Below are 21,693 nucleotides of genomic sequence, written 5' to 3' on the forward strand. Positions count from 1 at the left end.
AAAAATGTAATGGGTGGACTACAATACTCAAAGAGATTATTAACATTAAGATTATTTAGTTTAGAAAAAAAAAAAAGAAAAGATTGCCGAGGGGCGACCTAATAACCATGTATAAATATATCAGGGGAGAATGCAGAGATCTCTCCCATCATCTGTTTATACCTAGGACTGTGACTAACACGGGGGTGTGCTCTACGTCTAGAGGAAAGAAGGTTTCTACACCAACATAGAAGGGGGTTCTTCACTGTAAGAGCAGTGAGACTATGGAACTCTGTCTGAGGACGTGGTGGTGGCAACAAAAAAAAGAAAAGAAGGACAAAAGTAGCCTGGGCACTTTTCATGAGTGTAACAATAACACATGTTAAAGTCTCTGATTAAGGCCGCCTGCAGATGGCCATGTCGAATCCTCGCAGCGGGATGTGGTTCTGTGCCCCTACAAAGGTCTGCGGCTTACCCACTCTCGGTGTCTCCTCTCTGCGCTGTGTGCCGGCTGCTGACCAGCTGGGGCATGCGCAGACAGGAGCCGGCTCGTCACCACTGACATTTCTGTGCGGGTCTCGCAGAAATAGAACATGCCGCGATTTGTTTTCCGTGTGTTTTCGCGCGGACAAATCACGGCTGTCTGCCTAGGATTGCGTTATCTAATGCAATCCTACGCAGGCGGGCGCGGGCAGAAATTCTGTGGGAAATCCCGCCGCGGAATTAACGCCCATGTGCAGGGGGCCTACTTCAGAAGGGTTGATGATCCAGAGATTATTCCAATTGGAGTCAGGAAGAAACTTTTTCTGCTAAAATGAAAATTGGTTTCTATCTCATTCGGGTTTTTGCCTTCCGCAGGATCAACGTTGCAGGGTAATAGGCTGAACTAGATGGACATACTGTATATTACAATGTAAGGCTGAAAAAGACATATCTGAATGGCATTCCGTAGTAACAAACATAATAACAGTTTGTAGGCTGAAAGAAAAAACAAGAAACAAAAAAATGTGTGCAGCTTCTATGTCCAGCTTGAAAAGTAGAGATCAGAAACATCATTAAAAAAACTGTCACATTCCTCAGCTCAGTGGACTGATTAAGGGTACTAGTGCATCTTGTCTCCACCACAACTATGGGTGGAAACATAGGGAATTACAGTATCCACCCTGTTTACGCCCTCAAGCTTCGGATTGGCTAGGGTTGCTGAGTGTGGTCTGATGGAGCCGGCTTCAGGAGCTGCCCAGCTGAGGAGCAGCACGAGTGGGCGCAGCAGGACTGAGGGAGGCTGATGCTGGAGTTGCCCCACCTGTAGCCGAGACTCACAGCATAGTATTTGAGAGAGGACAAGGCAGAGCGGTGCAGAAGAGAGAGCGGTAAAGGAGGAGGAGGCATGGAGGTCACATATATTCCTGCGCTGATGGGACGGCAGAGTGAAGACAGAGCGCAGTACCCAGGAGGGGACAAGCGACAGGGTGAGTGACAACAGACGGGAGGGGAATCCAATAGGGAGCAATAGGGTTTGGGAGTGGAAAGTCACCGGGGGAAGACTCACACCTGTGGGCAGAAACACAGATGAACCGAGATGCCAGGGCAGCGCCAGGCACACTTGCCAGAAGCCCCAGTATCAGCCAATCCGCTGTTGTGGGCGTCCCCTGGCCCTCCCCTATAACTCTACCAGGTCAACCTATGTCTCCACCCACTCTTCTGTTGGAGACAAGATGCACCAGTAAGGCCGCCTACAGACGGCCGGGTCGGATCATACTGTGAGAATTCTCTCAGCGTGATGCGAAGCCGTGCCCCTGCACAGCCCTGTAGCTCACCCGCTCCCTGCGTCTCCTCTGCTCTGTGTTGCGCTGGCTGCTGCCCAGCCAGTGCATGTGCAGAGCTGAGCCGGCCCATCACTACTGCCTGTAAGAGACCCGCACAGAAATAGAACATGCTGCGATTTGTTTTTTTGTGCAGGTTTTTAAGTGGACAAATCCCGGCTGTGTGCGTAGGATTGCATTTTCTAATGCAATCCTATGCAGGCGGGCACGGGCGGAAATTCTGCGGGAATATCCGCCGCGGAATTTCCACCCGTATGCAGGGGGCCTAACACTGATTTAGTATTCATCTCTTTGCTCATATTGTCTGGTGTTATTGTAAGTCTCAAATTTCCTTGTGTGAACATTTATTTAGATCAAAAGGGGTGTCCCCGCGCCAATCTGCATTTGTAGGCTATATTTGTGTTCCATCCAAAACGGTTTCTCAGCCTGATGAAGAGTTGATAAGAAGAACCAGAAAACTTCCTGTAACATCATGTATTTTTGTTAACCATGAAAAAAAATTAAAATCATATCTACAAGAATACTTTGTTTCTCTTACCGAGTACAATCACACTCTGAAACAAATGGCACACCGACCACGCGTGCTCAGCCAACGCTCCATTAATTTTCACGACATCGTGGGGGGGCAGAAGCATCCACACAGTGACAGGCAAAGGGGGACACAAGACCCTCATTCCTGCTTTGTGGGGGTCTCAGTGGTGAGACCCCCACCAATCAACAAGTAATTCCCTATTCTGTGGATAGGGGATAAACTTGTGATCTTGGTACAACCATTCTAATGATTCTAGATATAGAATTCACTGAGCCACCAATATGATTTTGAGAATACCCCTTTACGCTGCCTGTCCACGGGCGCTGCGGTATTCCGCGGTGGATCTCCGCCACGGAAACCGCCGCCCAGGAGCAGGAGTCGGCAGACGGATCTCCGCCAGTCAGCCTATCTGACAGATAGGCTGATCGCAGAGACTCGCGACAAATCGCAGCATGCTGCGATTTGCTGGCCGCGAGCGGAGAATCGCTAGGATTCTCCACTTGTGGGCAGGGGGGAGGAAGCGCTCTCCGTAGCAAACTATGGAGATCGCTCACTGCGTTCCCTGCGGCCGTATTATTGCTGCCGGAAACGCAATGGAAACCCGCCCGTAGACAGCCTTTACTAAGAGTAGGACCCAAGCCACTAGCAATCTGACCTCCGTACTGAATACTGTACATCGGTCATGAGTCATTTATATCACCACTGATATGAATTTCAGAGACCAGATTTTCAGATATAATTCTATATTACAGTATTGCCAAGCAGACCTAGTGTTATGATCTCGACTATTGCAACTCGTTGCTGATCGGCCTTCCCTGCACCAGACTCTGCCCCCTCCAATCCATCCTGAATGCGGCAGCCAGGCTCATCTTCCTGTCCAGCCGATACTCAGACTCCTCTGCCCTGTGCCGGTCACTGCACTGGCTGCCCCTTAAATACAGAATTCAATTTAAACTCGCTACCTTCATCCACAAAGCCCTCCACAGTGCAGCGCCCCCCTATATCGCCTCCCTCATCTCAATCCACCACCCAGCCCGGGCACTCCGCTCTGCTAACGAAACCAGACTGAGCGCCCCTTTAATTCGAACTTCTCATTCCCGCCTCCAAGACTTCTCCAGAGCAGCACCGGTCCTCTGGAACACACTACCAAAGGCTACCCGAGCAATCCAGGACTCGCAGAACTTCAGGCGTGCTCTAAAAACGCACCTCTTCAGGGAGGCATACCGCATTCTCTAAACAAACCCCTTTGTACTCCGCCTAATAACATGCTCCCTGACCTACTGACTGCAATCCCTGCTAGCCGTCATAAACCCCTCCTGCAGTCATACCGATTCTGTCGTCACATGGCCAAATGTCTGACCATTGTCTGTATATAGCATCCCACTCTCCACCTTGCCATACTGTGCACATCTCCAGCCCTTTACCTTCTGTATCCCCCCATTACTTGTAGTATGTAAGCTCGTTGGAGCAGGACCCTCACCCCTATTGTTTCCATCAACTGATTACTATGTAACCGTGGTTCTGTAATTTTTGTCTTTCTGTATTCCCCGTCTATGTAAGCACTGCGGAATATGTTGGCGCTACACAAATAAAGATTACTATTATGACCATATATACTGCATACAGTGCATCATACGGTCAGATAACGAGGCACCTTCCCCCCTTACAACGCAGGATTCATGGTTGAAGCTTCTAGTTCTGCATAGTGAATATCACTCACAATCCTTCACAGGAGAACCCATGTACTGCATGCATCTCGCTAATGTTGTTCAAGTATCAAGCAGATATTGAACAACATTAATTAACAGCAGAGCATCTTTCTCACCAAGACTTCAGCTGTAAGGGCTCCTTTACACAGGCAATCACAGAATCGCTGCAAAAAAAATTGTGGCAAAAATCGCAGCTTTGTTCATGCGATTTTTGAGTGTCAGATTTCTTGTGATGAATCAAGCATCGCATCGCTGCTGCTCGCGAGAAGATCGCACGATAAAAATCAAAATAATAGTCAATAGGAATTTCTAATGGGTAGGTGCACTTCGGCACGAGGGAGAAAAATCAACATTCGGTGGTTTCGCATGGGCCCATAGGATACAATATGCTGCATAATCAGGGTCCATACAGTAAAGCCATGTACTTTTGCTTTTTCCTTCACCCTCACGGATTCAAAGTGCGTATTCCGCAAACAGAGCAAAATAAAAACATCGCAGCATGCTTTGTTTTCGCTGCGGACGGTCTCCATTAAAGTCAATGAAGGGGCATCCAACCCGCAGCCCATACGCAATTAACACTGTGGATGGGCCGCGGGTATCTGTGTCATCCCTTGGCAAGGCTCCACGGTCATCCGCATTACAGATTTTGACTGAGGAATCCCAAATATGGAATCCAACCCGGTCATGTGCAGCCGGGCTAACGGTGGAATAGTGCCAACTGCTGTTTACTACTTCTTGTAAATGCTTTTGTTATGCCTGTGTGTGCTATAATGAGTTAGGCCCCCTGTACACGGGCATTGCGGTATCCCTCAGCGGATCTCCGCCGCGGGAGCCGCCGCCCGGGAGCAGGAGCCACAGACGAATTTCCACTGGTCAGCCTAATCTAATAGATAGGCTGACCGCTGAGAATCGGGTCAATTTGTAGCACGCTGCGAATTGCCCGCCGCGAGCGGAGAATCACAGTGATTCTCCGCTCGTGGACTGTGTGACGGCGCTTTCCACAGCACTGCTATAGAAAGCTTCAGACGGCGGCGAAATCACGCCCGTGGATAGGCACCCTTAGAGAAGGAGAAATCCTGTTTTCTCCATGTGCAGCATATAAAAGACATCACATCAGCTCCACCGACCAGCTCAGAGAGAACTGAAAATTGCACATGCAAAAAGGGGGGAAACTGGTGATAGAGACAAAATAATAATACAAGTATAATGGCCAGATTGTGTTATTCCTCATGTACACACAGCAGCTTAATCTGAAAAATCATCTGAAAGTGCAGGTATGCTTTGACTTACTGATATTCGTGACTATCCCATCACACAGACATAGCAAAACATCAGCTATCTGCACGTGTGATGTTTACATGTGGGAAGCTGCAAGGTATGTATATGAAAAAGCATCAGTTCATGTGACTAGACTTTTCCCAACCATCTCAATTACTAAGTGAATTAATGCTTTTTGCTAACATTTTGTAGAAACAGTATTACTATTTTTAATTTTCCCAGGCCCTCCCTATTTTGGGGCCCCTGGCACATGCCTAGTTGGGCTACTGGTTAAAACAGCCCTGCAAATGTACCTACCTGGCTATTAATCTGCATCAAGACCATCCTTGTGGCCAGTGAACATATGGAAAACAGTGCCCTCTAGTGACTGAAGGTCACTACAGCAAGCATGCCATACACAATGCAAAGAACATCTTCCACTTAGCCTATATTATATGCATTGTTTTGCATTGCAAATGCTACTAAACAGCAAAATGGCCCAAAGAAGCTAAAATTCTATTATACAAGCTTAAAAAAAAAAAAAAACCCTTCCCCTAAAAATGTATATATTAAACACCGTTGTAGGAACACATTGTGATAACACCACAGGAATTCCTTTGCAATTAGAAGTCACAATCATTATTGGCCCTTGATGATAAACATGCCGTATAAACCGATGGTGTAATGTCCCCCCAGTGAGCAGCAGTAGCCCCCTTCCTACCTTACTGTTCGTGACAGTCTCATCTTGCAGGTTAGCTGCCCACTTTCAGCACTTCCTATGCAGCTCACCACCCATTTCCTCTTCATTACCATCAGCATGTACATATATGCCTCTAGTGCACACTGCTGTACGACACGGATACTTACTAACGTGAATGTCACCTCGCCTGCACAACTGTAGCAGTAAGGTGTAGTGCATTAACTGGGATGGACCCCCAGGCTCCTCCATTACCGGGATGGACCCCCAGGCTCCTCCATTACCAGGATGGACCCCCAGGCTCCTCCATTACCAGGATGGACCCCCAGGCTCCTCCATTACCAGGATGGACCCCCAGGCTCCTCCATTACCAGGATGGACCCCCAGGCTCCTCCATTACCAGGATGGACCCCCAGGCTCCTCCATTACCAGGATGGACCCCCAGGCTCCTCCATTACCAGGATGGACCCCCAGGCTCCTCCATTACCAGGATGGACCTCCAGGCTCCTCCATTACCAGGATGGACCTCCAGGCTCCTCCATTACCAGGATGGACCTCCAGGCTCCTCCATTACCAGGATGGACCTCCAGGCTCCTCCATTACCAGGATGGACCTCCAGGCTCCTCCATTACCAGGATGGACCTCCAGGCTCCTCCATTACCAGGATGGACCTCCAGGCTCCTCCATTACCAGGATGGACCTCCAGGCTCCTCCATTACCAGGATGGACCTCCAGGCTCCTCCATTACCAGGATGGACCTCCAGGCTCCTCCATTACCAGGATGGACCTCCAGGCTCCTCCATTACCAGGATGGACCTCCAGGCTCCCCCATTACCAGGATGGACCTCCAGGCTCCCCCATTACCAGGATGGACCTCCAGGCTCCCCCATTACCAGGATGGACCTCCAGGCTCCTCCATTACCTCATTATGGTATCTTGTCCCATTGCTGGTGTAGTTACTTGCACTGTTTCCCTGGTGATTATGATCCATTGTATTTATATACACAAAGAAAAAGCCTCCATGTTATCAAAAACATAGTGCCAATGTGATCCCCACAGCAGCCAATCAGATTTTAGCTTTCCCTCTCCCAATGCGGTTTGTAGATGAAACCTGGTTCCCTGCCAGCAGCTCTGTAATATCTTACAGGCGGCTGCAGCAGCCTGTATATGGGACGTCACAAGCTGCTGCAACCGATCCCAGAGCTCGGAATCCATTTAAATAAAAATTGCATAAGGCTGCCTGCCCACGGGCGAAATTTCACTGCATTTCCCCCGGCAACAATCCAGCCGCAGGGAACACTTTCCATAGACTACTATGGACCCGCTGTCCACGAGCGGAGAATCATAGCGATTCTCTGCTGGCGGGATTTATATCACAGCATGCTGCAATTTGCCGTGATTCTCTGCGGTGAGCCGATCTGTCAAGATATGCTCAGCGCGGAGAGCAGTCAGCCCTGTCCTGCTCCCTGGCGGCGGCTCCCACAGCAGAGATCTGCAGCGGGATATTGCTAAGCCCGTGGACAGGAGCCCTAACTTAGACAATCCCTTTAAATAAACGTCAATACAGAACTATTTCTTGCCTGTTCAATAGTTTAATGGCTTTTGCTGTATTATACTTAATAGGTCCCCAATCAGACATCTTTTTTTCTAAAGTGAAAAACCCCAAACTTGGTAACCTCTCTGGGTATTGTAGTCCACCCATGCCATTTATTACTTTAGTTTCCCCCCCTTTGCACCCGCTCAAGGTCCGATATGCCCTTCTTGAGTACAGATGCCATTCCGAAAACTGTACACAATATTCCATGTGCAGTCTGACCAGTGACTTGTAAAGAGAAAGAACAATGCTCTTGTCATGTACCCCATGACCTCTTTTGATGCATTCCATTATCCCATTTGGCTTGGCAGCAGCTGCCTGACACTGGTTGCTCCAGTTAAGCTTACAGTTAACTAAAATCCCCATGTCCTTTTCCCATGTCAGTTTTGCCCAGTGGTTTCCCATTTAGTGTGCAGTGGTTTTTCTTCTGGCATTTTGTGCTGGTTCTGCGACGGAGCCCCCAAATGAAAGTTCCAGTGCAGATGTGTAAGCAGCCTTAGTAGGTTTTCATAGATTTTCAGTGGATTCTACTGTATTTGGTGGTTATAGAGAACTCCTTCCTATGAGGATCTTATAATTGTTTTTTGCTCCATGTATTTCTACCTATAGAAACTTCACATGTTCATCTCCATATATATATATATATATATATATATATATATATATATATATATATATATATATATATATATATATATATATATATATATATATATATATATATATATATATATATATATATATATATACACATATATATATATACACATATATATATATATACACATATATATATATACACATATATATATATACACATATATATATATATATATATATATATATATACATATACACATATATATATATATATATATATACACACATATATACACACACACACACACACACACACATACACACACACAGCGTGGGCTTAAAGGAGATGTCCCGAGGCAGCAAGTGGGTCTATACACTTCTGTATGGCCATAATAATGCACTTTGTAATATACATTGTGCATTAATTATGAGCCATACAGAAGTTATAAAAAGTTTTTTACTTACCTGCTCCGTTGCTGGCGTCCTCGTCTCCATGGTGCCGACTAATTTTTGGCCTCCGATGGCCAAATTAGCCGCGCTTGCGCAGTCCGGGTCTTCAGCAGTCTTCTATGGAGCCGCTCGTGCCAGAGAGCGGCTCCGTGTAGCTCCGCCCCGTCACGTGCCGATTCCAGCCAATCAGGAGGCTGGAATCGGCAGTGGACCGCACAGAAGAGCTGCGGTCCACGAAGACAGAGGATCCCGGCGGCCATCTTCAGCAGGTGAGTATGAAGACGCCGGACCGCCGGGATTCAGGTAAGCGCTGTGCGGGTGGTTTTTTTAACCCCTGCATCGGGGTTGTCTCGCGCCGAACGGGGGGGGGGGGTTTAAAAAAAAAAAACCCGTTTCGGCGCGGGACATCTCCTTTAAGACAGGATTTAACATAGACAAACCTCTCCTTTCCGGATTCTATGATCCCTTCTGAACAGACTGTAACCGTGGAACTACACTGTCCGGTCACAGCTTTCATCCAACCAGGTCTCTGTGATTCCCACTATGTCAGTTTTCTTTAGACATTATTACTTCCAGTTCATCAACCTTATTGGTCAGACGTCTAGCATTAATCACAATACAGTTTAGAAGGTTTTGGTTATTTTGTCTTTATATTAAGTGTATCCTTACTAATGGTTCTGCCAGTTATAACTGTACTAACCCCTCCCACCGCTCCACACCCATTCTCATTACGCAGTCCCAGATCTCCCATCTACACAGTATTCCCCACCTGTTCCTAGTTTAAATACTCCCCCAACCTTCTCTCCCAGCACAGCTGCCCCCTCCCCAATGAGATGCAACCCAACCTTACAGTAAAGCCTATAGCCGACAGCAAAGTCAGCTTAGTTCTCCAGGAACTTGAACCCCTCCTTCCTGCACCAACTCAGAAGCCACTTGTTTACCTCCCTAATTTCCCAGTGCCTTTCTGGTGTGTCATGTGGTGCAGGTAGTAGTTCAGAAAATACTACCTCTCCTTACTGTCCTGCAGCTCTGCGATTCGGGGTACCTCAGATGTCCAAAGACCCATCACCTACATTATGGTACTGAACACGCTGGAGATATATGAGGTAAGCCCTCGGGAAAAGCCCTGACATTTGCACTCTGGCAGCAATTTAAAAGCAGGCCAGTGGTTCAAACTATGCGGGCTTGAGCCAACACCAGAGGAACACATTCATCCGCTAGTTATGGACAAGTTTTTGGACAACACTTGTGTTACTTTCAGACTGGCGACCGCCTTTGCTGGGTTGAAACATGCAGTGATACTATCAGATGTTCTACAGTTGAAGTGTGTTGATCTTTGTGATTTATAAAGGATTGTTACCATACCCCATTCAGGTTGGAGTTAAGCATTCAGAGTTAGTCAGTTTTCTAACATTTCTAAAAATAATAGATGAGCAATATGCATTTTTTAATAGAAGTTCTAGCTGTCAACTTCATCTCCAAGTTTGTTGAAATAAAACATTATATATTTATAAGCCTGGTGTTCACATTGTACCCAGATTTCTGTGTTGCCTGCCCCTCACTGTGGCATAAAATTTGGCCTGGTCAGCAGGATACGATGTTGAGCACAGAGGCGCATAGAGCAAATGCAGACATGGCAGTAGACGATCCATCAGCTAGTGATACTATGCCACCTCACTAAGTTTGTTGGGCACAAGATTATACTCCCAGATTGGGTAGCTAGGCTCAGAAGCAGCATTCGCCTGTACAGCATACAGGTGGATGGACATATTGGAAGGGGATGCATGAAAAACTGTCCTTCTGCAACTTGAATCTAAGCGTCTATGTGGACGTCTATAGGGGAGCAGCAAGCGTTGAAAATTTGAGAACTTGATTCTTCATTAGAGTCCACAGAGAAGAAGGGAACATACTGCAGTATGCCAATATCCTTCAGGAAATCCTATCCAGAATATAAAAATGAAACACCATGGGCTCAATGGACCAAATCTTGAGAGATCAGTTTATCCTCAGGTTACCCAGTGTGCCCATTTGCCAGATTCTACATAAGTGGGTCCTGGTTGATCCTTCACTGACTTTCCAAATATTGCTCATCAAAGCCAGGATGAAAACTATGGACCATATGCTGTAAGGTCACAAACTTTGGAGGGCCATGAAGCCACTGGAGGAGAGAAAAGACGGGAGAAAATGGCTCACGAATTACATAGTGCTCTGAGCTCTGTAAAAAAGAACTAGCGCAAGTTAAAGCTAGAATGTGTAAGCCTGTCTCAGAGGCCAAGATACAAAGAGCCCTAATGTCAACATGGGTCAACCCCTATTATAAGAAGTTGGCCTGACCCCCCAAAGTGTGAGATGATGCCTAGGATTGCAAAGAGCTGCAATGTTGGTGATGTGGAGGAAAGGGACATTTGGCTAAAGAATGTCGGAGTGAACACCTGAACACCCAAAAGAACCCGTTAAAAGCCCCCTGCAGTAGTGGGGCATTCTGCAGAGGAGGTGTGGAGAGAACCCACTAACCAATGCTCCAAAACTCTGGTTGCTGGGTACCCAATTCTGCAGGCTGAATTTGAAGGAAAGGGAGTCAATTGCCTTGTGGATTTCTTCAATCAACATTTCCAGGCCTTCGTTAAGCTTGAAAGAGAAACTAATTAAATTGACTGCAGCTAATCACCTGCCTGTTCCTATAACAGGAGTTGCTTGTATGAGAGTAAGAATTTGTGGCCAGGACATTGGCAAAAAAGGCATGATCATGGTCCGCAAACACTTCTGAGAAGATGTCCCTGTGATACTGGGCATGAATACGCTACATGAATTAGACCAGATAATGTTTACCAACGAGGGACCGGGTTACTGGAAGCAAACAAGTCCCCGTCTGCCGACACAAAAACTATCCTGACCTTCCCAATCGGGACATATTGCAGATTGGAAGAGGGTTGAAGTTATGGTGGATCCAGTGGAGCTTGGAATTAAACAAGGATGCCCGAATGTTAGCGGTGGTCCGAAAAGGGAAAGTTTATGTACAGTGTGTTAATCTTGGGTTTGAAGAGATCACCTTCGCCTCAAGAGCAGAACTCGCCCAAGTATATGCATCAAGAAGTAGTCAAAAAGGAAGGGTGCTTGACACCAGTCCCGAGTGTGGAAAGAGATGAAGCAACACTTCAGTGGAAATGGGAATTATCCTAGAACACATGGAAGCTGACCGGACATCATTCACCCCAGAACGAGTACAAGCAATAGAAGATTTATTGTGGCAGTTCCAAGCAACGTTCACCCTATGCCAAAAACTTCGGGTGAGCCGACGTCACGAGAGAGCTACCGTCAGATACCACCAAAATTGTACCAAGAGGTGAAGACTCTGTTAACCCAGATACTGAATTTGTGAGTCATTCAGAGTAATCAAAGTCCCCAGGCAGCCCCAGTAGGGCTTATGAAGAAGAAAGATGAAAGTATCCAATTCTGCGTAGATTACCACAACGTTTGGGTCCAAGGCTGATTTCACACGGGTGCCAAAATTGCCAGAATTTCTCGTGATGCAACAGTGCTACAAATCGCATGTAGAGATGAGCGAGCATACTCGCTAAGGAAAATTACTCGACCGAGCATTGTCCTTAGCGAGTACCTGCCCGCTCGGAAGAAATTCAGGTGCCGGTGCAGTGAGTTGCGGGAGTGAGCAGGGGGTTGCAGGGGGGGGGGGGGGGTGAGAGAGGGAGATCTCCCCTCTGTTCCCCCCGCTCTCCCCCACCGCTCCCCGACGGCACCTGAATCTTTTCTTCCGAGCAGGCAGGTACTCGCTAAGGACAATGCTCGCTCGAGTAATTGTCCTTAGCGAGTATGCTCGTTCATCTCTAATCGCATGCTTTCCAATGGGTTCTTTCACATTAGCGATGTTTTGTAGCCTGCTACATTGCGCGAGAAAAAGAAAAAAAAAATCACGGGTTGCTAAATATTGCCAGGATTTGCGAGGTTTTGTATCCATATTTCCCTATGGAGCCCTCCTTTTTGTTGCATCGCATGAAAACGCGGTTTTCGTGCAGTGCAACTTTTACAGTAGGAAGTCCTACTGTAAAAGCCCTAAAATAAACCCTAGCTGCATTTAAGAAAAAAAAAAAGGGTGGGTGGGGGTTGGGGGGGGAAATCACCTAAGAAGCGCTATAAGCTCCGCTGTGCATCTCTTCTGCAGCTCCGGTGGACTCACTTGCAGTTTTCAGCAAGTGGTTTGGAAATTCAAAATCCCTTCCTACAGGAAGCGCTGGCTGTAATCGGTTCTCAAACACCGCAGCTCAGCCAATCACTGCAACATTTGATGAACCAATCACAGCCATTGCATTGACTGGCTGTGATTGGTTCATCGAGCGCTGGCTCTAATTGGTTCTCGAGTGACAGAGCTCAGCCATTTACAGACAGCGGCCGGGGTTTTGAGCCTCCAAATCAGGAATCGCTTGCTGAAAAAGTACAAGCAACTCTGCTGGAGCTGAAGAGGAGATGTGCGACGGACCTGACAGCGGCTGTAAGGTGATGTATTTTCTCTTTTTAATTTTAATGAGCTAGGGCTTGTTTTCTGGGTAGGTCTCATATTTCCAGCCCCCACCGAAAATCCCAGCTAAAGAGCGCTACAAAGTCGTGTGACTTTGTAGCGTCACAAAAAAATAATAAAAATTTTTTAAAAAATTGCAATATTGTCACAAGAAAATGCATCGATACTGCACAGAACACAGATGCTATATTGCTGCAATATTTTGCAACGATATCGCTGTCGCCATGTGAAAGAGGCTCAAGTGTTGTACGTTAAAGAGGTCAGCCCTGGTGATCGCACGCTGGTGAGTACCACATGTCATGAGCGGAGCCTAAAGCTTTAGAAAAAGTGGTAGCGAGGCAGTGAGCACGTGAAATAAAAAGTAGCTTCGAGCGAGTTAAAACGACGGAACTTTTGGAACAGAGTTAATGAGCAAGTCCCTGGCTCTTGATTGCCCTCTTTCTTCAGGAGTATCAAGCACAGCACTGAAAATCTGTCCAACGCACAGATAGCTTGTCACAAAGGAAGAAGGATATTCATGCACACTGTACGAGTACTGTGTCCAGCCAGAGCCTCACCAGGCCGCTGGAACTACCAAAATTGTGGCTCCGCTGTGCCCCAGGTAGGATGGCCTACGGCCCTACTCTGGCTTTCCCATTAGATTCCAAGCTGGGGTTTCAGTGTGCAGAAACGGAACAACTTCGCTAAGTCGTACAGTCTCTGCTTGCATTTACATGGGACGACCATCGTTCAGAACTCCGTGGGAGCAAGTATTGTGAACAACTCTTAGGCTGCATGCACATGGGCGTCTCGGATTCCAAGGACAGGAGCCCACAGCGGAATTCAACCCTGTGCCCAGCCGGCATCCGCTCATACCTGTATTTTCTTCTTTTTTCCTGCACTGCGGATAGTTCGCACAGCTCACCTGTACGCCACACTACACCAATTGCACAGTACGGCCGCTGCCATTCAGTTTGTACAGCGGCAGTGCTACAGATGAGCCCCAACTGGAGTAACCCACAAATGGAAGGTGCATTTGTGGTGTTCCCTCTGTAGCACAGAAATAGAAGGGTCACCATGTATAACGTCACATCACAGTAAAGGTAGAAAAAAAAATAAAAGCAGTGACGCAACATGCAGGTATAATACAGACATGATGTCAAAGACCAGGAATAATGCAAGAGGTAATGCTGCAGAGAAGGAATAGATGTGCACAGCAGGGGTAACCAGGCGGCTCTATAGTCATTTCTAGAATGGGGGCCACACAATGTTTTGTACCCAGTCCTCACTAACTGCACCTCATGTCCTCTTAATGTAGCAGCCATTATGTCTGCTACCTGGTGGCTACACCCATGGAGGTAGATGTCAGAAGTGCGGACCCGGAGAGACCAGGCTATATATACAATTAGATCAGTGGCAGGATGTAATCCAGCCATGACTGATGCTTCATATTACACTCTACTTCCTGTGTAGCAGCTTCACCCAGTGGCTGACGGGAACGGCTTCACACGGCACCCTAATGGTCCAGGTTTAAACCTTATGGTATTGTTGAGTTTCAAGGAAAACAAGTGAGGACCCGCATGGTTAAAGACAAGGAAGATGCGGGACCTTTTCTCACTTGTAGATTGCTATTAAAGTATACGGTATATAGTTAAGTCTGCATCATGTCAATTTATGCTGCATATTCTATTGCAGAATGAAGGGTTGGAAGCTGCACCAATTGAGGAAAATCTGCAGATCTGCTACGTGTGAACGTACCGTAAAGGTGTGCAGACTGTCCTGCTTGTTGGCGGTCGAGATAGGTTCTCTTTAACCCCTTCCTGACTTGTGCCGTCCATATAAGGGAGATGGTATTGTTCCATCTCCATAATTTGCATATTACCCAGAGGAGTATGAATGGCCTTATAAGTCTCTTCACTCACTCAACTTCTAGGTGCTCTCCCTAAGGAGAAAAGATAGCATGTCTGGTGTTTGTGTATGGAGCAGAGTCCACTACATACATCTTTGACAGCAGACACCCACTCAACAGCCACAGCTGTTAACTCCTTAAATGCCTCAATCAACGTTAGGGGGTCCAAATCGGACCCCCAGCAATAAAGCTGCGAGGTGCCGACCGAATGTCATGGCAGTCTAGGTCTCCTGAAGGCTTGCATGGCTGCCATAGGTTAGCACTGATTAAAGACACGCTTGACTGTCGATCTATTAGGACGAACTAAAAAACGGAAATGAGCGGCAATTTCGAGCTGCGTTTTCTGAATGTATGATATCACGCTCGCCAATGATTGTTTTTATGCGGATGCAACGAGTTTTGCTGGCAAAAATGCCTGCCTTCACTTCTTTAAAGTCGCGATCCTCCAGCGCCTTAGAGGATTGGGAAGGGTTTCCCATTGTTTTCAATGGGAAACATCACATGGCAGGTTTTACTGCTCCATTGAAAACAATTGGCGATGCATCCCAATGGAACATGAAATGATATATACATAAGCGATGCATGTCCTGACTCCATTCAAAAGAATGCAGTTCATATTCTCGTGAGTCTCGCATCGCACAAAACTCACGTGCGACACTTGGCCATGTGAAACAGACCTCACTTCCCCCTGAACACTGTCAAAGCAACCCCCCTACAGAATTAAGAGGGTCCTTCAGCAGATAAGTGATTACATGGTGCTAGGATCCGAGTTAGACCTGAAAGGCGTCACAATTACGTGACTAAACAATCTACTTGATATTTTAAACAGTCTAAGATAAGTTCCCCATTGACTTCATTGTGGATTTCCGTGCAGACTAAGGCCTCATGTCCACGGCAAAACAACATTTAAAATCTGCAGAGTTTCTCCCGCACGCGTGATCTGAGCCCCATAGGGATGCATTAGACACCTGCAGGTCATTTTCCCTTGAGGCGCAGATTGCAAAAAATAGAGTGCATGGCGCAGCAGAGTCCAAAATAGCGCCCCCCAAAGACCCCATACTCGCCTCTCCGGAACCGCCGTGCACGTCCCGTCTGGCGAGCCGATGCATATATGCGCAGTGTAGCACATGTCGCACTGGCAGTGGGGATGACTAGGCCGGCAGTGACACATAATCACACGATACTTCCGCTGTGCTCACAGCGCAAGTATCGCATGATGGACGGCTTCCATTGACTACAATGGAAGCCGGCCGCACGTTTTCTAGCGGCAATTAAAGCATGCTGCGTTTTTTTTTCACACTGCGGAATTCCGCGGTAGAATTCCGAAGCTTGAACATTGAGCCATTAGGTTTAATAGATCCTAATAGCTGTGGGATAACACCGTGAGAACGTGGCAAGAATCCGGCCGTGGGAATTAGGCCTTAAAGGGGTGGTCTCGCGAAACCAAGTGGGGTTATACACTTCCGTATGGCCATATTAATGCACTTTGTAATATACATCGTGCATTAAATATGAGCCATACAGAAGTTATTCACTTACCTGCTCTGTTGCTAGCGTCCCCGTCTTCATGGTTCCGTCTAAATTCGCTGGCAGTTTGCTTTTTTAGACGCGCTTGCGCAGTCCGGTCTTCTCCTTTCAGCACGAGCCGCTTCAGTGTGCTCCCCACTACAGCTCTTCTGCGCATGCGCAGACGAGCTGTCACTGCTCGGGAGTGCGCTGGAGCGGCCATTCTGTACCTTCCTCTGTTAGAGGAAGGTGCAGAGCTGCCGAGCTGTCCGGAGAAGCCGCCCAGCTGTCCCGCCGTCCAGCTGTCCTGGTAAGTGATGGGCCGGGGGGGCTGCCGCTGCGCCGGGGGGGGGGGCTGTCGCTGTGATGGGGGGGGGGGGGGGCTGCGCCGGTTACCGGAACTAGCGCTGGGCCGGGGGAACTAGCGCTGGGCCGGGGGAACTAGCGCTGGGCCGGGGGGGCTGTCGCTGGGCCGGGGGGGGGGGGGGGGCTGTCGCTGGGCCGGGGGGGGGGGGGGGCTGTCGCTGGGCCGGGGGGGGGGGGGGGGGCTGTCGCTGGGCCGGGGGGGGGGGGGGGGGCTGTCGCTGGGCCGGGGGGGGGGGGGGGCTGTCGCTGGGCCGGGGGGGGGGGGGGCTGTCGCTGGGCCGGGGGGGGGGGGGGCTGTCGCTGGGCCGGGGGGGGGGGGGGGGCTGTCGCTGGGCCGGGGGGGGGGGGCTGTCGCTGGGCCGGGGGGGGGGGGCTGTCGCTGGGCCGGGGGGGGGGGGGCTGTCGCTGGGCCGGGGGGGGGGGGGCTGTCGCTGGGCCGGGGGGGGGGGGGGCTGTCGCTGGGCCGGGGGGGGGGGGGGCTGTCGCTGGGCCGGGGGGGGGGGGGGCTGTCGCTGGGCCGGGGGGGGGGGGGGCTGTCGCTGGGCCGGGGGGGGGGGGGGGCTGTCGCTGGGCCGGGGGGGGGGGGGGGCTGTCGCTGGGCCGGGGGGGGGGGGGGGCTGTCGCTGGGCCGGGGGGGGGGGGGGCTGTCGCTGGGCCGGGGGGGGGGGGGGGCTGTCGCTGGGCCGGGGGGGGGGGGGGGCTGTCGCTGGGCCGGGGGGGGGGGGGGCTGTCGCTGGGCCGGGGGGGGGGGGGCTGTCGCTGGGCCGGGGGGGGGGGGGCTGTCGCTGGGCCGGGGGGGGGGGGGGCTGTCGCTGGGCCGGGGGGGGGGGGGGCTGTCGCTGGGCCGGGGGGGGGGGGGGGCTGTCGCTGGGCCGGGGGGGGGGGGGGGGCTGTCGCTGGGCCGGGGGGGGGGGGGGGGGGCTGTCGCTGGGCCGGGGGGGGGGGGGGGGCTGTCGCTGGGCCGGGGGGGGGGGGGGGGCTGTCGCTGGGCCGGGGGGGGGGGGGGGCTGTCGCTGGGCCGGGGGGGGGGGGGGGCTGTCGCTGGGCCGGGGGGGGGGGGGGCTGTCGCTGGGCCGGGGGGGGGGGGGGCTGTCGCTGGGCCGGGGGGGGGGGGGCTGTCGCTGGGCCGGGGGGGGGGGGGCTGTCGCTGGGCCGGGGGGGGGGGGGGGCTGTCGCTGGGCCGGGGGGGGGGGGGGCTGTCGCTGGGCCGGGGGGGGGGGGGGCTGTCGCTGGGCCGGGGGGGGGGCTGTCGCTGTGATGGGGGGGGGGCTGTCGCTGTGATGGGGGGGGGGGGGGCTGCGCCGGTTACCTTCTGCCTGGCGGTGGGTGACTGGTCGGCCGTGTTCACTCCAGGGGTCTGGTCGGCGGCTGCGGGGCGTCGTGTTGTCATGGAGACACAGCTGGCAGCGTCTCGGGAGCGCGCACGTCGGGCTGCAGCGAGCGACGGGAAAAGAGCCGGCGGCCATCTTGGGAAAATTTTTATAAGTTGCTGAAACGCTGGAACGGTAAGTACGAACCAGCTAGAAATGTCATTTACAGGGGGGCTTAGTAATGTGTACTTAATGGGGGGGACTGGGCAAAAAAAAAAATTCACTGCTTCCTCGAGACATCTCCTTTAAGATGCCGTATGTGTGTGCAAGTATAATACTACCGTGTTTCCCCGAAAATAAGACAGTGTCTTATATTAATTTTTGCTCAAAAAGGTTTAACTTTTTTACATGTATAGCTGCCTGGACACTATTTAAATTGACTTTTTTAATTAACTGTTAGCAGGGCTTAATTTTGGAGTAGGGCTTATATTTCAAGCATACTCAAAAAGCCTGAAAAATCATTTTGCATCCTCAAAAATTCAGGAAAATCATGCTATGTCTTATTTTCAGGGTATGTCTTATTTTCAGGGAATCGGGGTAAGCACCCCGAATAGGTGAGAGGAGCTGTCTATCTGTATTTTGCACCTGGTCAGCACTCTGCTGCAGAGAGGTATTTCCACCTCTCTTGTATACATCTATACGTCATATCCGTAAGTATAGTCGCCTGTTATGTCCCTTTTTTTTTACCCATGTATTTTAAAATAGGAAACCGGCACACTGCTAAATATGTGAATTACCGTTACGGTTTTCTTCAAAATCTGTTGGATTTTTCCAATATGGATTTCTGCCGTGTGAACATAATGTGAGGCCTTGTTCACATCAGGGAATTTCATCGCAGAATCTAGAAAAAAAACACAACGTTGGGGGCTGCACGTGTATTTGCCCTATTGCTAAATCCACACTGTCACACTTCCATGGATGGCCGGTCACCAGATTTATCGCCAACAGAATATGTACTAGTTATTAGCATTATTTGTAGTACCAGTGTTTCTGTTGGCACAATGCGCCCTTACTAATGTATTATATTGTGATAGCGATTGGAGTTGGTCAAAATTTTTTCGTGCAAATAGTTCAGCAGCTCGCTGAGGAGACATGTTCGCTTGTAGCTTTGGCATATGTGCTGCACATGATTTACGAGCTTCAGTAGCTTGCTGAGGAGACAGGTTGGCTTGTAGTTCTAGCATATAAGCCGCACAAGATTTACGAACCTCAGCTGGTGGCGGAGGTGAAATCGTGGCTTGTTGCTGTGTCATGTAAGCTGCATTAGCTTTATGGCGGCGTTGAACAGTCTGTGGTGACATGTCTGCACAACAGCGATGGTTTGTTTCAGCACTGGACAACGGTTGATGATTAGATGAAGGCTGGACTGTGTTGGCGGCATTAGCACTTGAGATGACATGATATCACATTCAGGAAATGTGAAGATAGTGGGGAAGGACTATGCTTCAATGTTGTTGGTCAGTATGCACCGCCAGCTGTGTACGTGGACATTTGTGAGGTGTCATTTATTGGCGTCGCCACACAGGTGTGCAGATGTGTCGCAACCAGCTACAAACTGCCAGACTGAGTACTGCTGTATCCATAGCAACTGAGGCCACGGGGGTTTTCTGTCAGCACACGGCAGCTGTCCAGCTCTGCAAGTTTTTAATAACGTGAAGAACCTGCAATGATGTCGCCGTCATGTGATCAGGGGCGGGGCTCAGAGACCAAGGAACTGATCACATGTGACATCAGTTTCTGTGAGCACACGGCTACTGTCAGGCTCTGTGTTTTTTATATGCTTTAGGACCTGCGATGGCATTATCATCATGTAATCAGGGGGTGGAGCATGTGAAGCACTCACACACAAGTGGTCATTAGCACTTTGATGGGACCATCTTGGATGCTTACTTTGACAGTCTACAGGTTTACATGATCTAGAGGCTCAGTTACAGCAAGTGTGGACCGATATGCCGCATGATGCCATACATTACTGGTTTCCTCCATGTGACATCTTGTATCCAAACTAGAGGCGGCTCAACATGGTACTAGAGCCTCCATGCCTGCCCGTATCCCATTTTGCATCCAAGCTAGAGACAGTACAATAGGGTACTAGAGCTTCTATGCTCACCTGTATCACATCTTGTATCCAAGCTAGAGGCGATACAACAGGGTACTAGAGCCTCCATGCCTGTCTGTATCACATCTTGTATCCAAGCTAGAGCCTCCATGTCTGCCCATATCACATCTTGAATACAAACTTGAGGTGGCCCAACAGGGTACTAGAGCCTCCATGCCAGCTTGTGTCACATCTTCTATCCAAGCTAGAGGCAGTACAACAGGGTACTAGAGCCTCCATTCCCGTCCGTATCAGATCTTGTATTTAAGCTGCAGGCGGTATAACAGGGTACTAGAGCCTCCATCCCCGTCCGTATCATCTTGTATTTAAGCTACAGGTGGTACAACAGGGTACTAGAGCCTCCATGCTTACCCATGTAACATCTTGTATCCAAGCTAGAGGTGGTACAACAGGGTATTAGAGCCTCCATGTCTGCCTGTATAACATCTTATATTCAAGCTAAAGCCTCCATGCCCACCCATATCACATCTTGCATCCAAGCTAGAGGCGGTACAACAGGGTACTAGAGCCTCTATGCCGGCTTGTGTCACATCTTGTATCCAAGCTAGAGGCAGTACAACAGGGTACTAGAGCCTCCATGCCCACCAATATCACATCATGTCTTACCAGCGCTGGATTGGATACAGGTGTAGTAGCCATGCCGGTCACTGAAGAGTAGTCAAGATAGCTGGGAGTAGTTATCGGGAAGTCACGGTATGCAAAACAATGGGATGAGACGTAAGCGCAGTAAAATGGAAGCCGGAGGTCAGCAGCAGGAGATATCGGTACAATTGCAGATGAGCAGGAGAGGAGCTTGATCAAGGTGGTGGAGCACAATAATCACACGCTGGATCTGAAGAACGGGCAGGCTTTCATAGGAAGCCCTAATTAGTAGCAAGAGGACAGAGCCAAGATAGGGAGACAGGAAGTGGACTTCGCAGGAGCAAGAAAACAGAACAAGGCTGGGTTTGAGCAAGGAACTGTCCAAATCTTGGGGAAAGAGCACAGGGGAGATAGCTGCTAACTGGAGCGCAAGAAGTCCTGGGTTCGAGTCCTGACATCTTGCGTCTAAGTCAGAGGTGGCCCAACAGGGTTTTAGAGCCTCCATGCCCACCACATCTTGTATTCAAGCTAGAGGCGGTGCAACAGGGTACTAGAGCCACCAGGCCCATCTGTATCACATCTTGTATCCAAGCAAGAGGTGTTACAACAAGGTACTAGAGCCTCCATGCCTGCCCGTATCACATCTTGTATCCAAGCTAGAGGTGTTACAACAGGGTACTAGAGCCTTCA

General features: G+C 49.7%; 1 protein-coding gene across 6 annotated transcripts in view; it reads right to left on the reverse strand.

Moving 5' to 3' along the window:
- The window catches only part of JAKMIP1 (janus kinase and microtubule interacting protein 1), a 142,453-nt gene that overhangs the window by 98,069 nt on the left and 22,691 nt on the right, over nucleotides 1–21,693 (reverse strand). Inside the window, exons 2-3 of one of the 6 annotated variants that reach the window (XM_066573299.1) lie at nucleotides 21,028–21,088; nucleotides 19,040–19,143 (exon numbers count right to left, since the gene is read on the reverse strand). The exons of 4 other annotated variants lie outside the window; for them this stretch is intronic. The gene's annotated coding sequence lies outside the window, so the exon portion shown is untranslated. The remainder of the gene's footprint in view (nucleotides 1–19,039; nucleotides 19,144–21,027; nucleotides 21,089–21,693) is intronic. One more of the 6 variants, XM_066573300.1, reaches the window with a different exon arrangement.

The sequence above is a fragment of the Eleutherodactylus coqui genome, chromosome 7 (assembly GCF_035609145.1).
Source record: "Eleutherodactylus coqui strain aEleCoq1 chromosome 7, aEleCoq1.hap1, whole genome shotgun sequence".
NCBI lineage: Eukaryota > Metazoa > Chordata > Amphibia > Anura > Eleutherodactylidae > Eleutherodactylus > Eleutherodactylus coqui.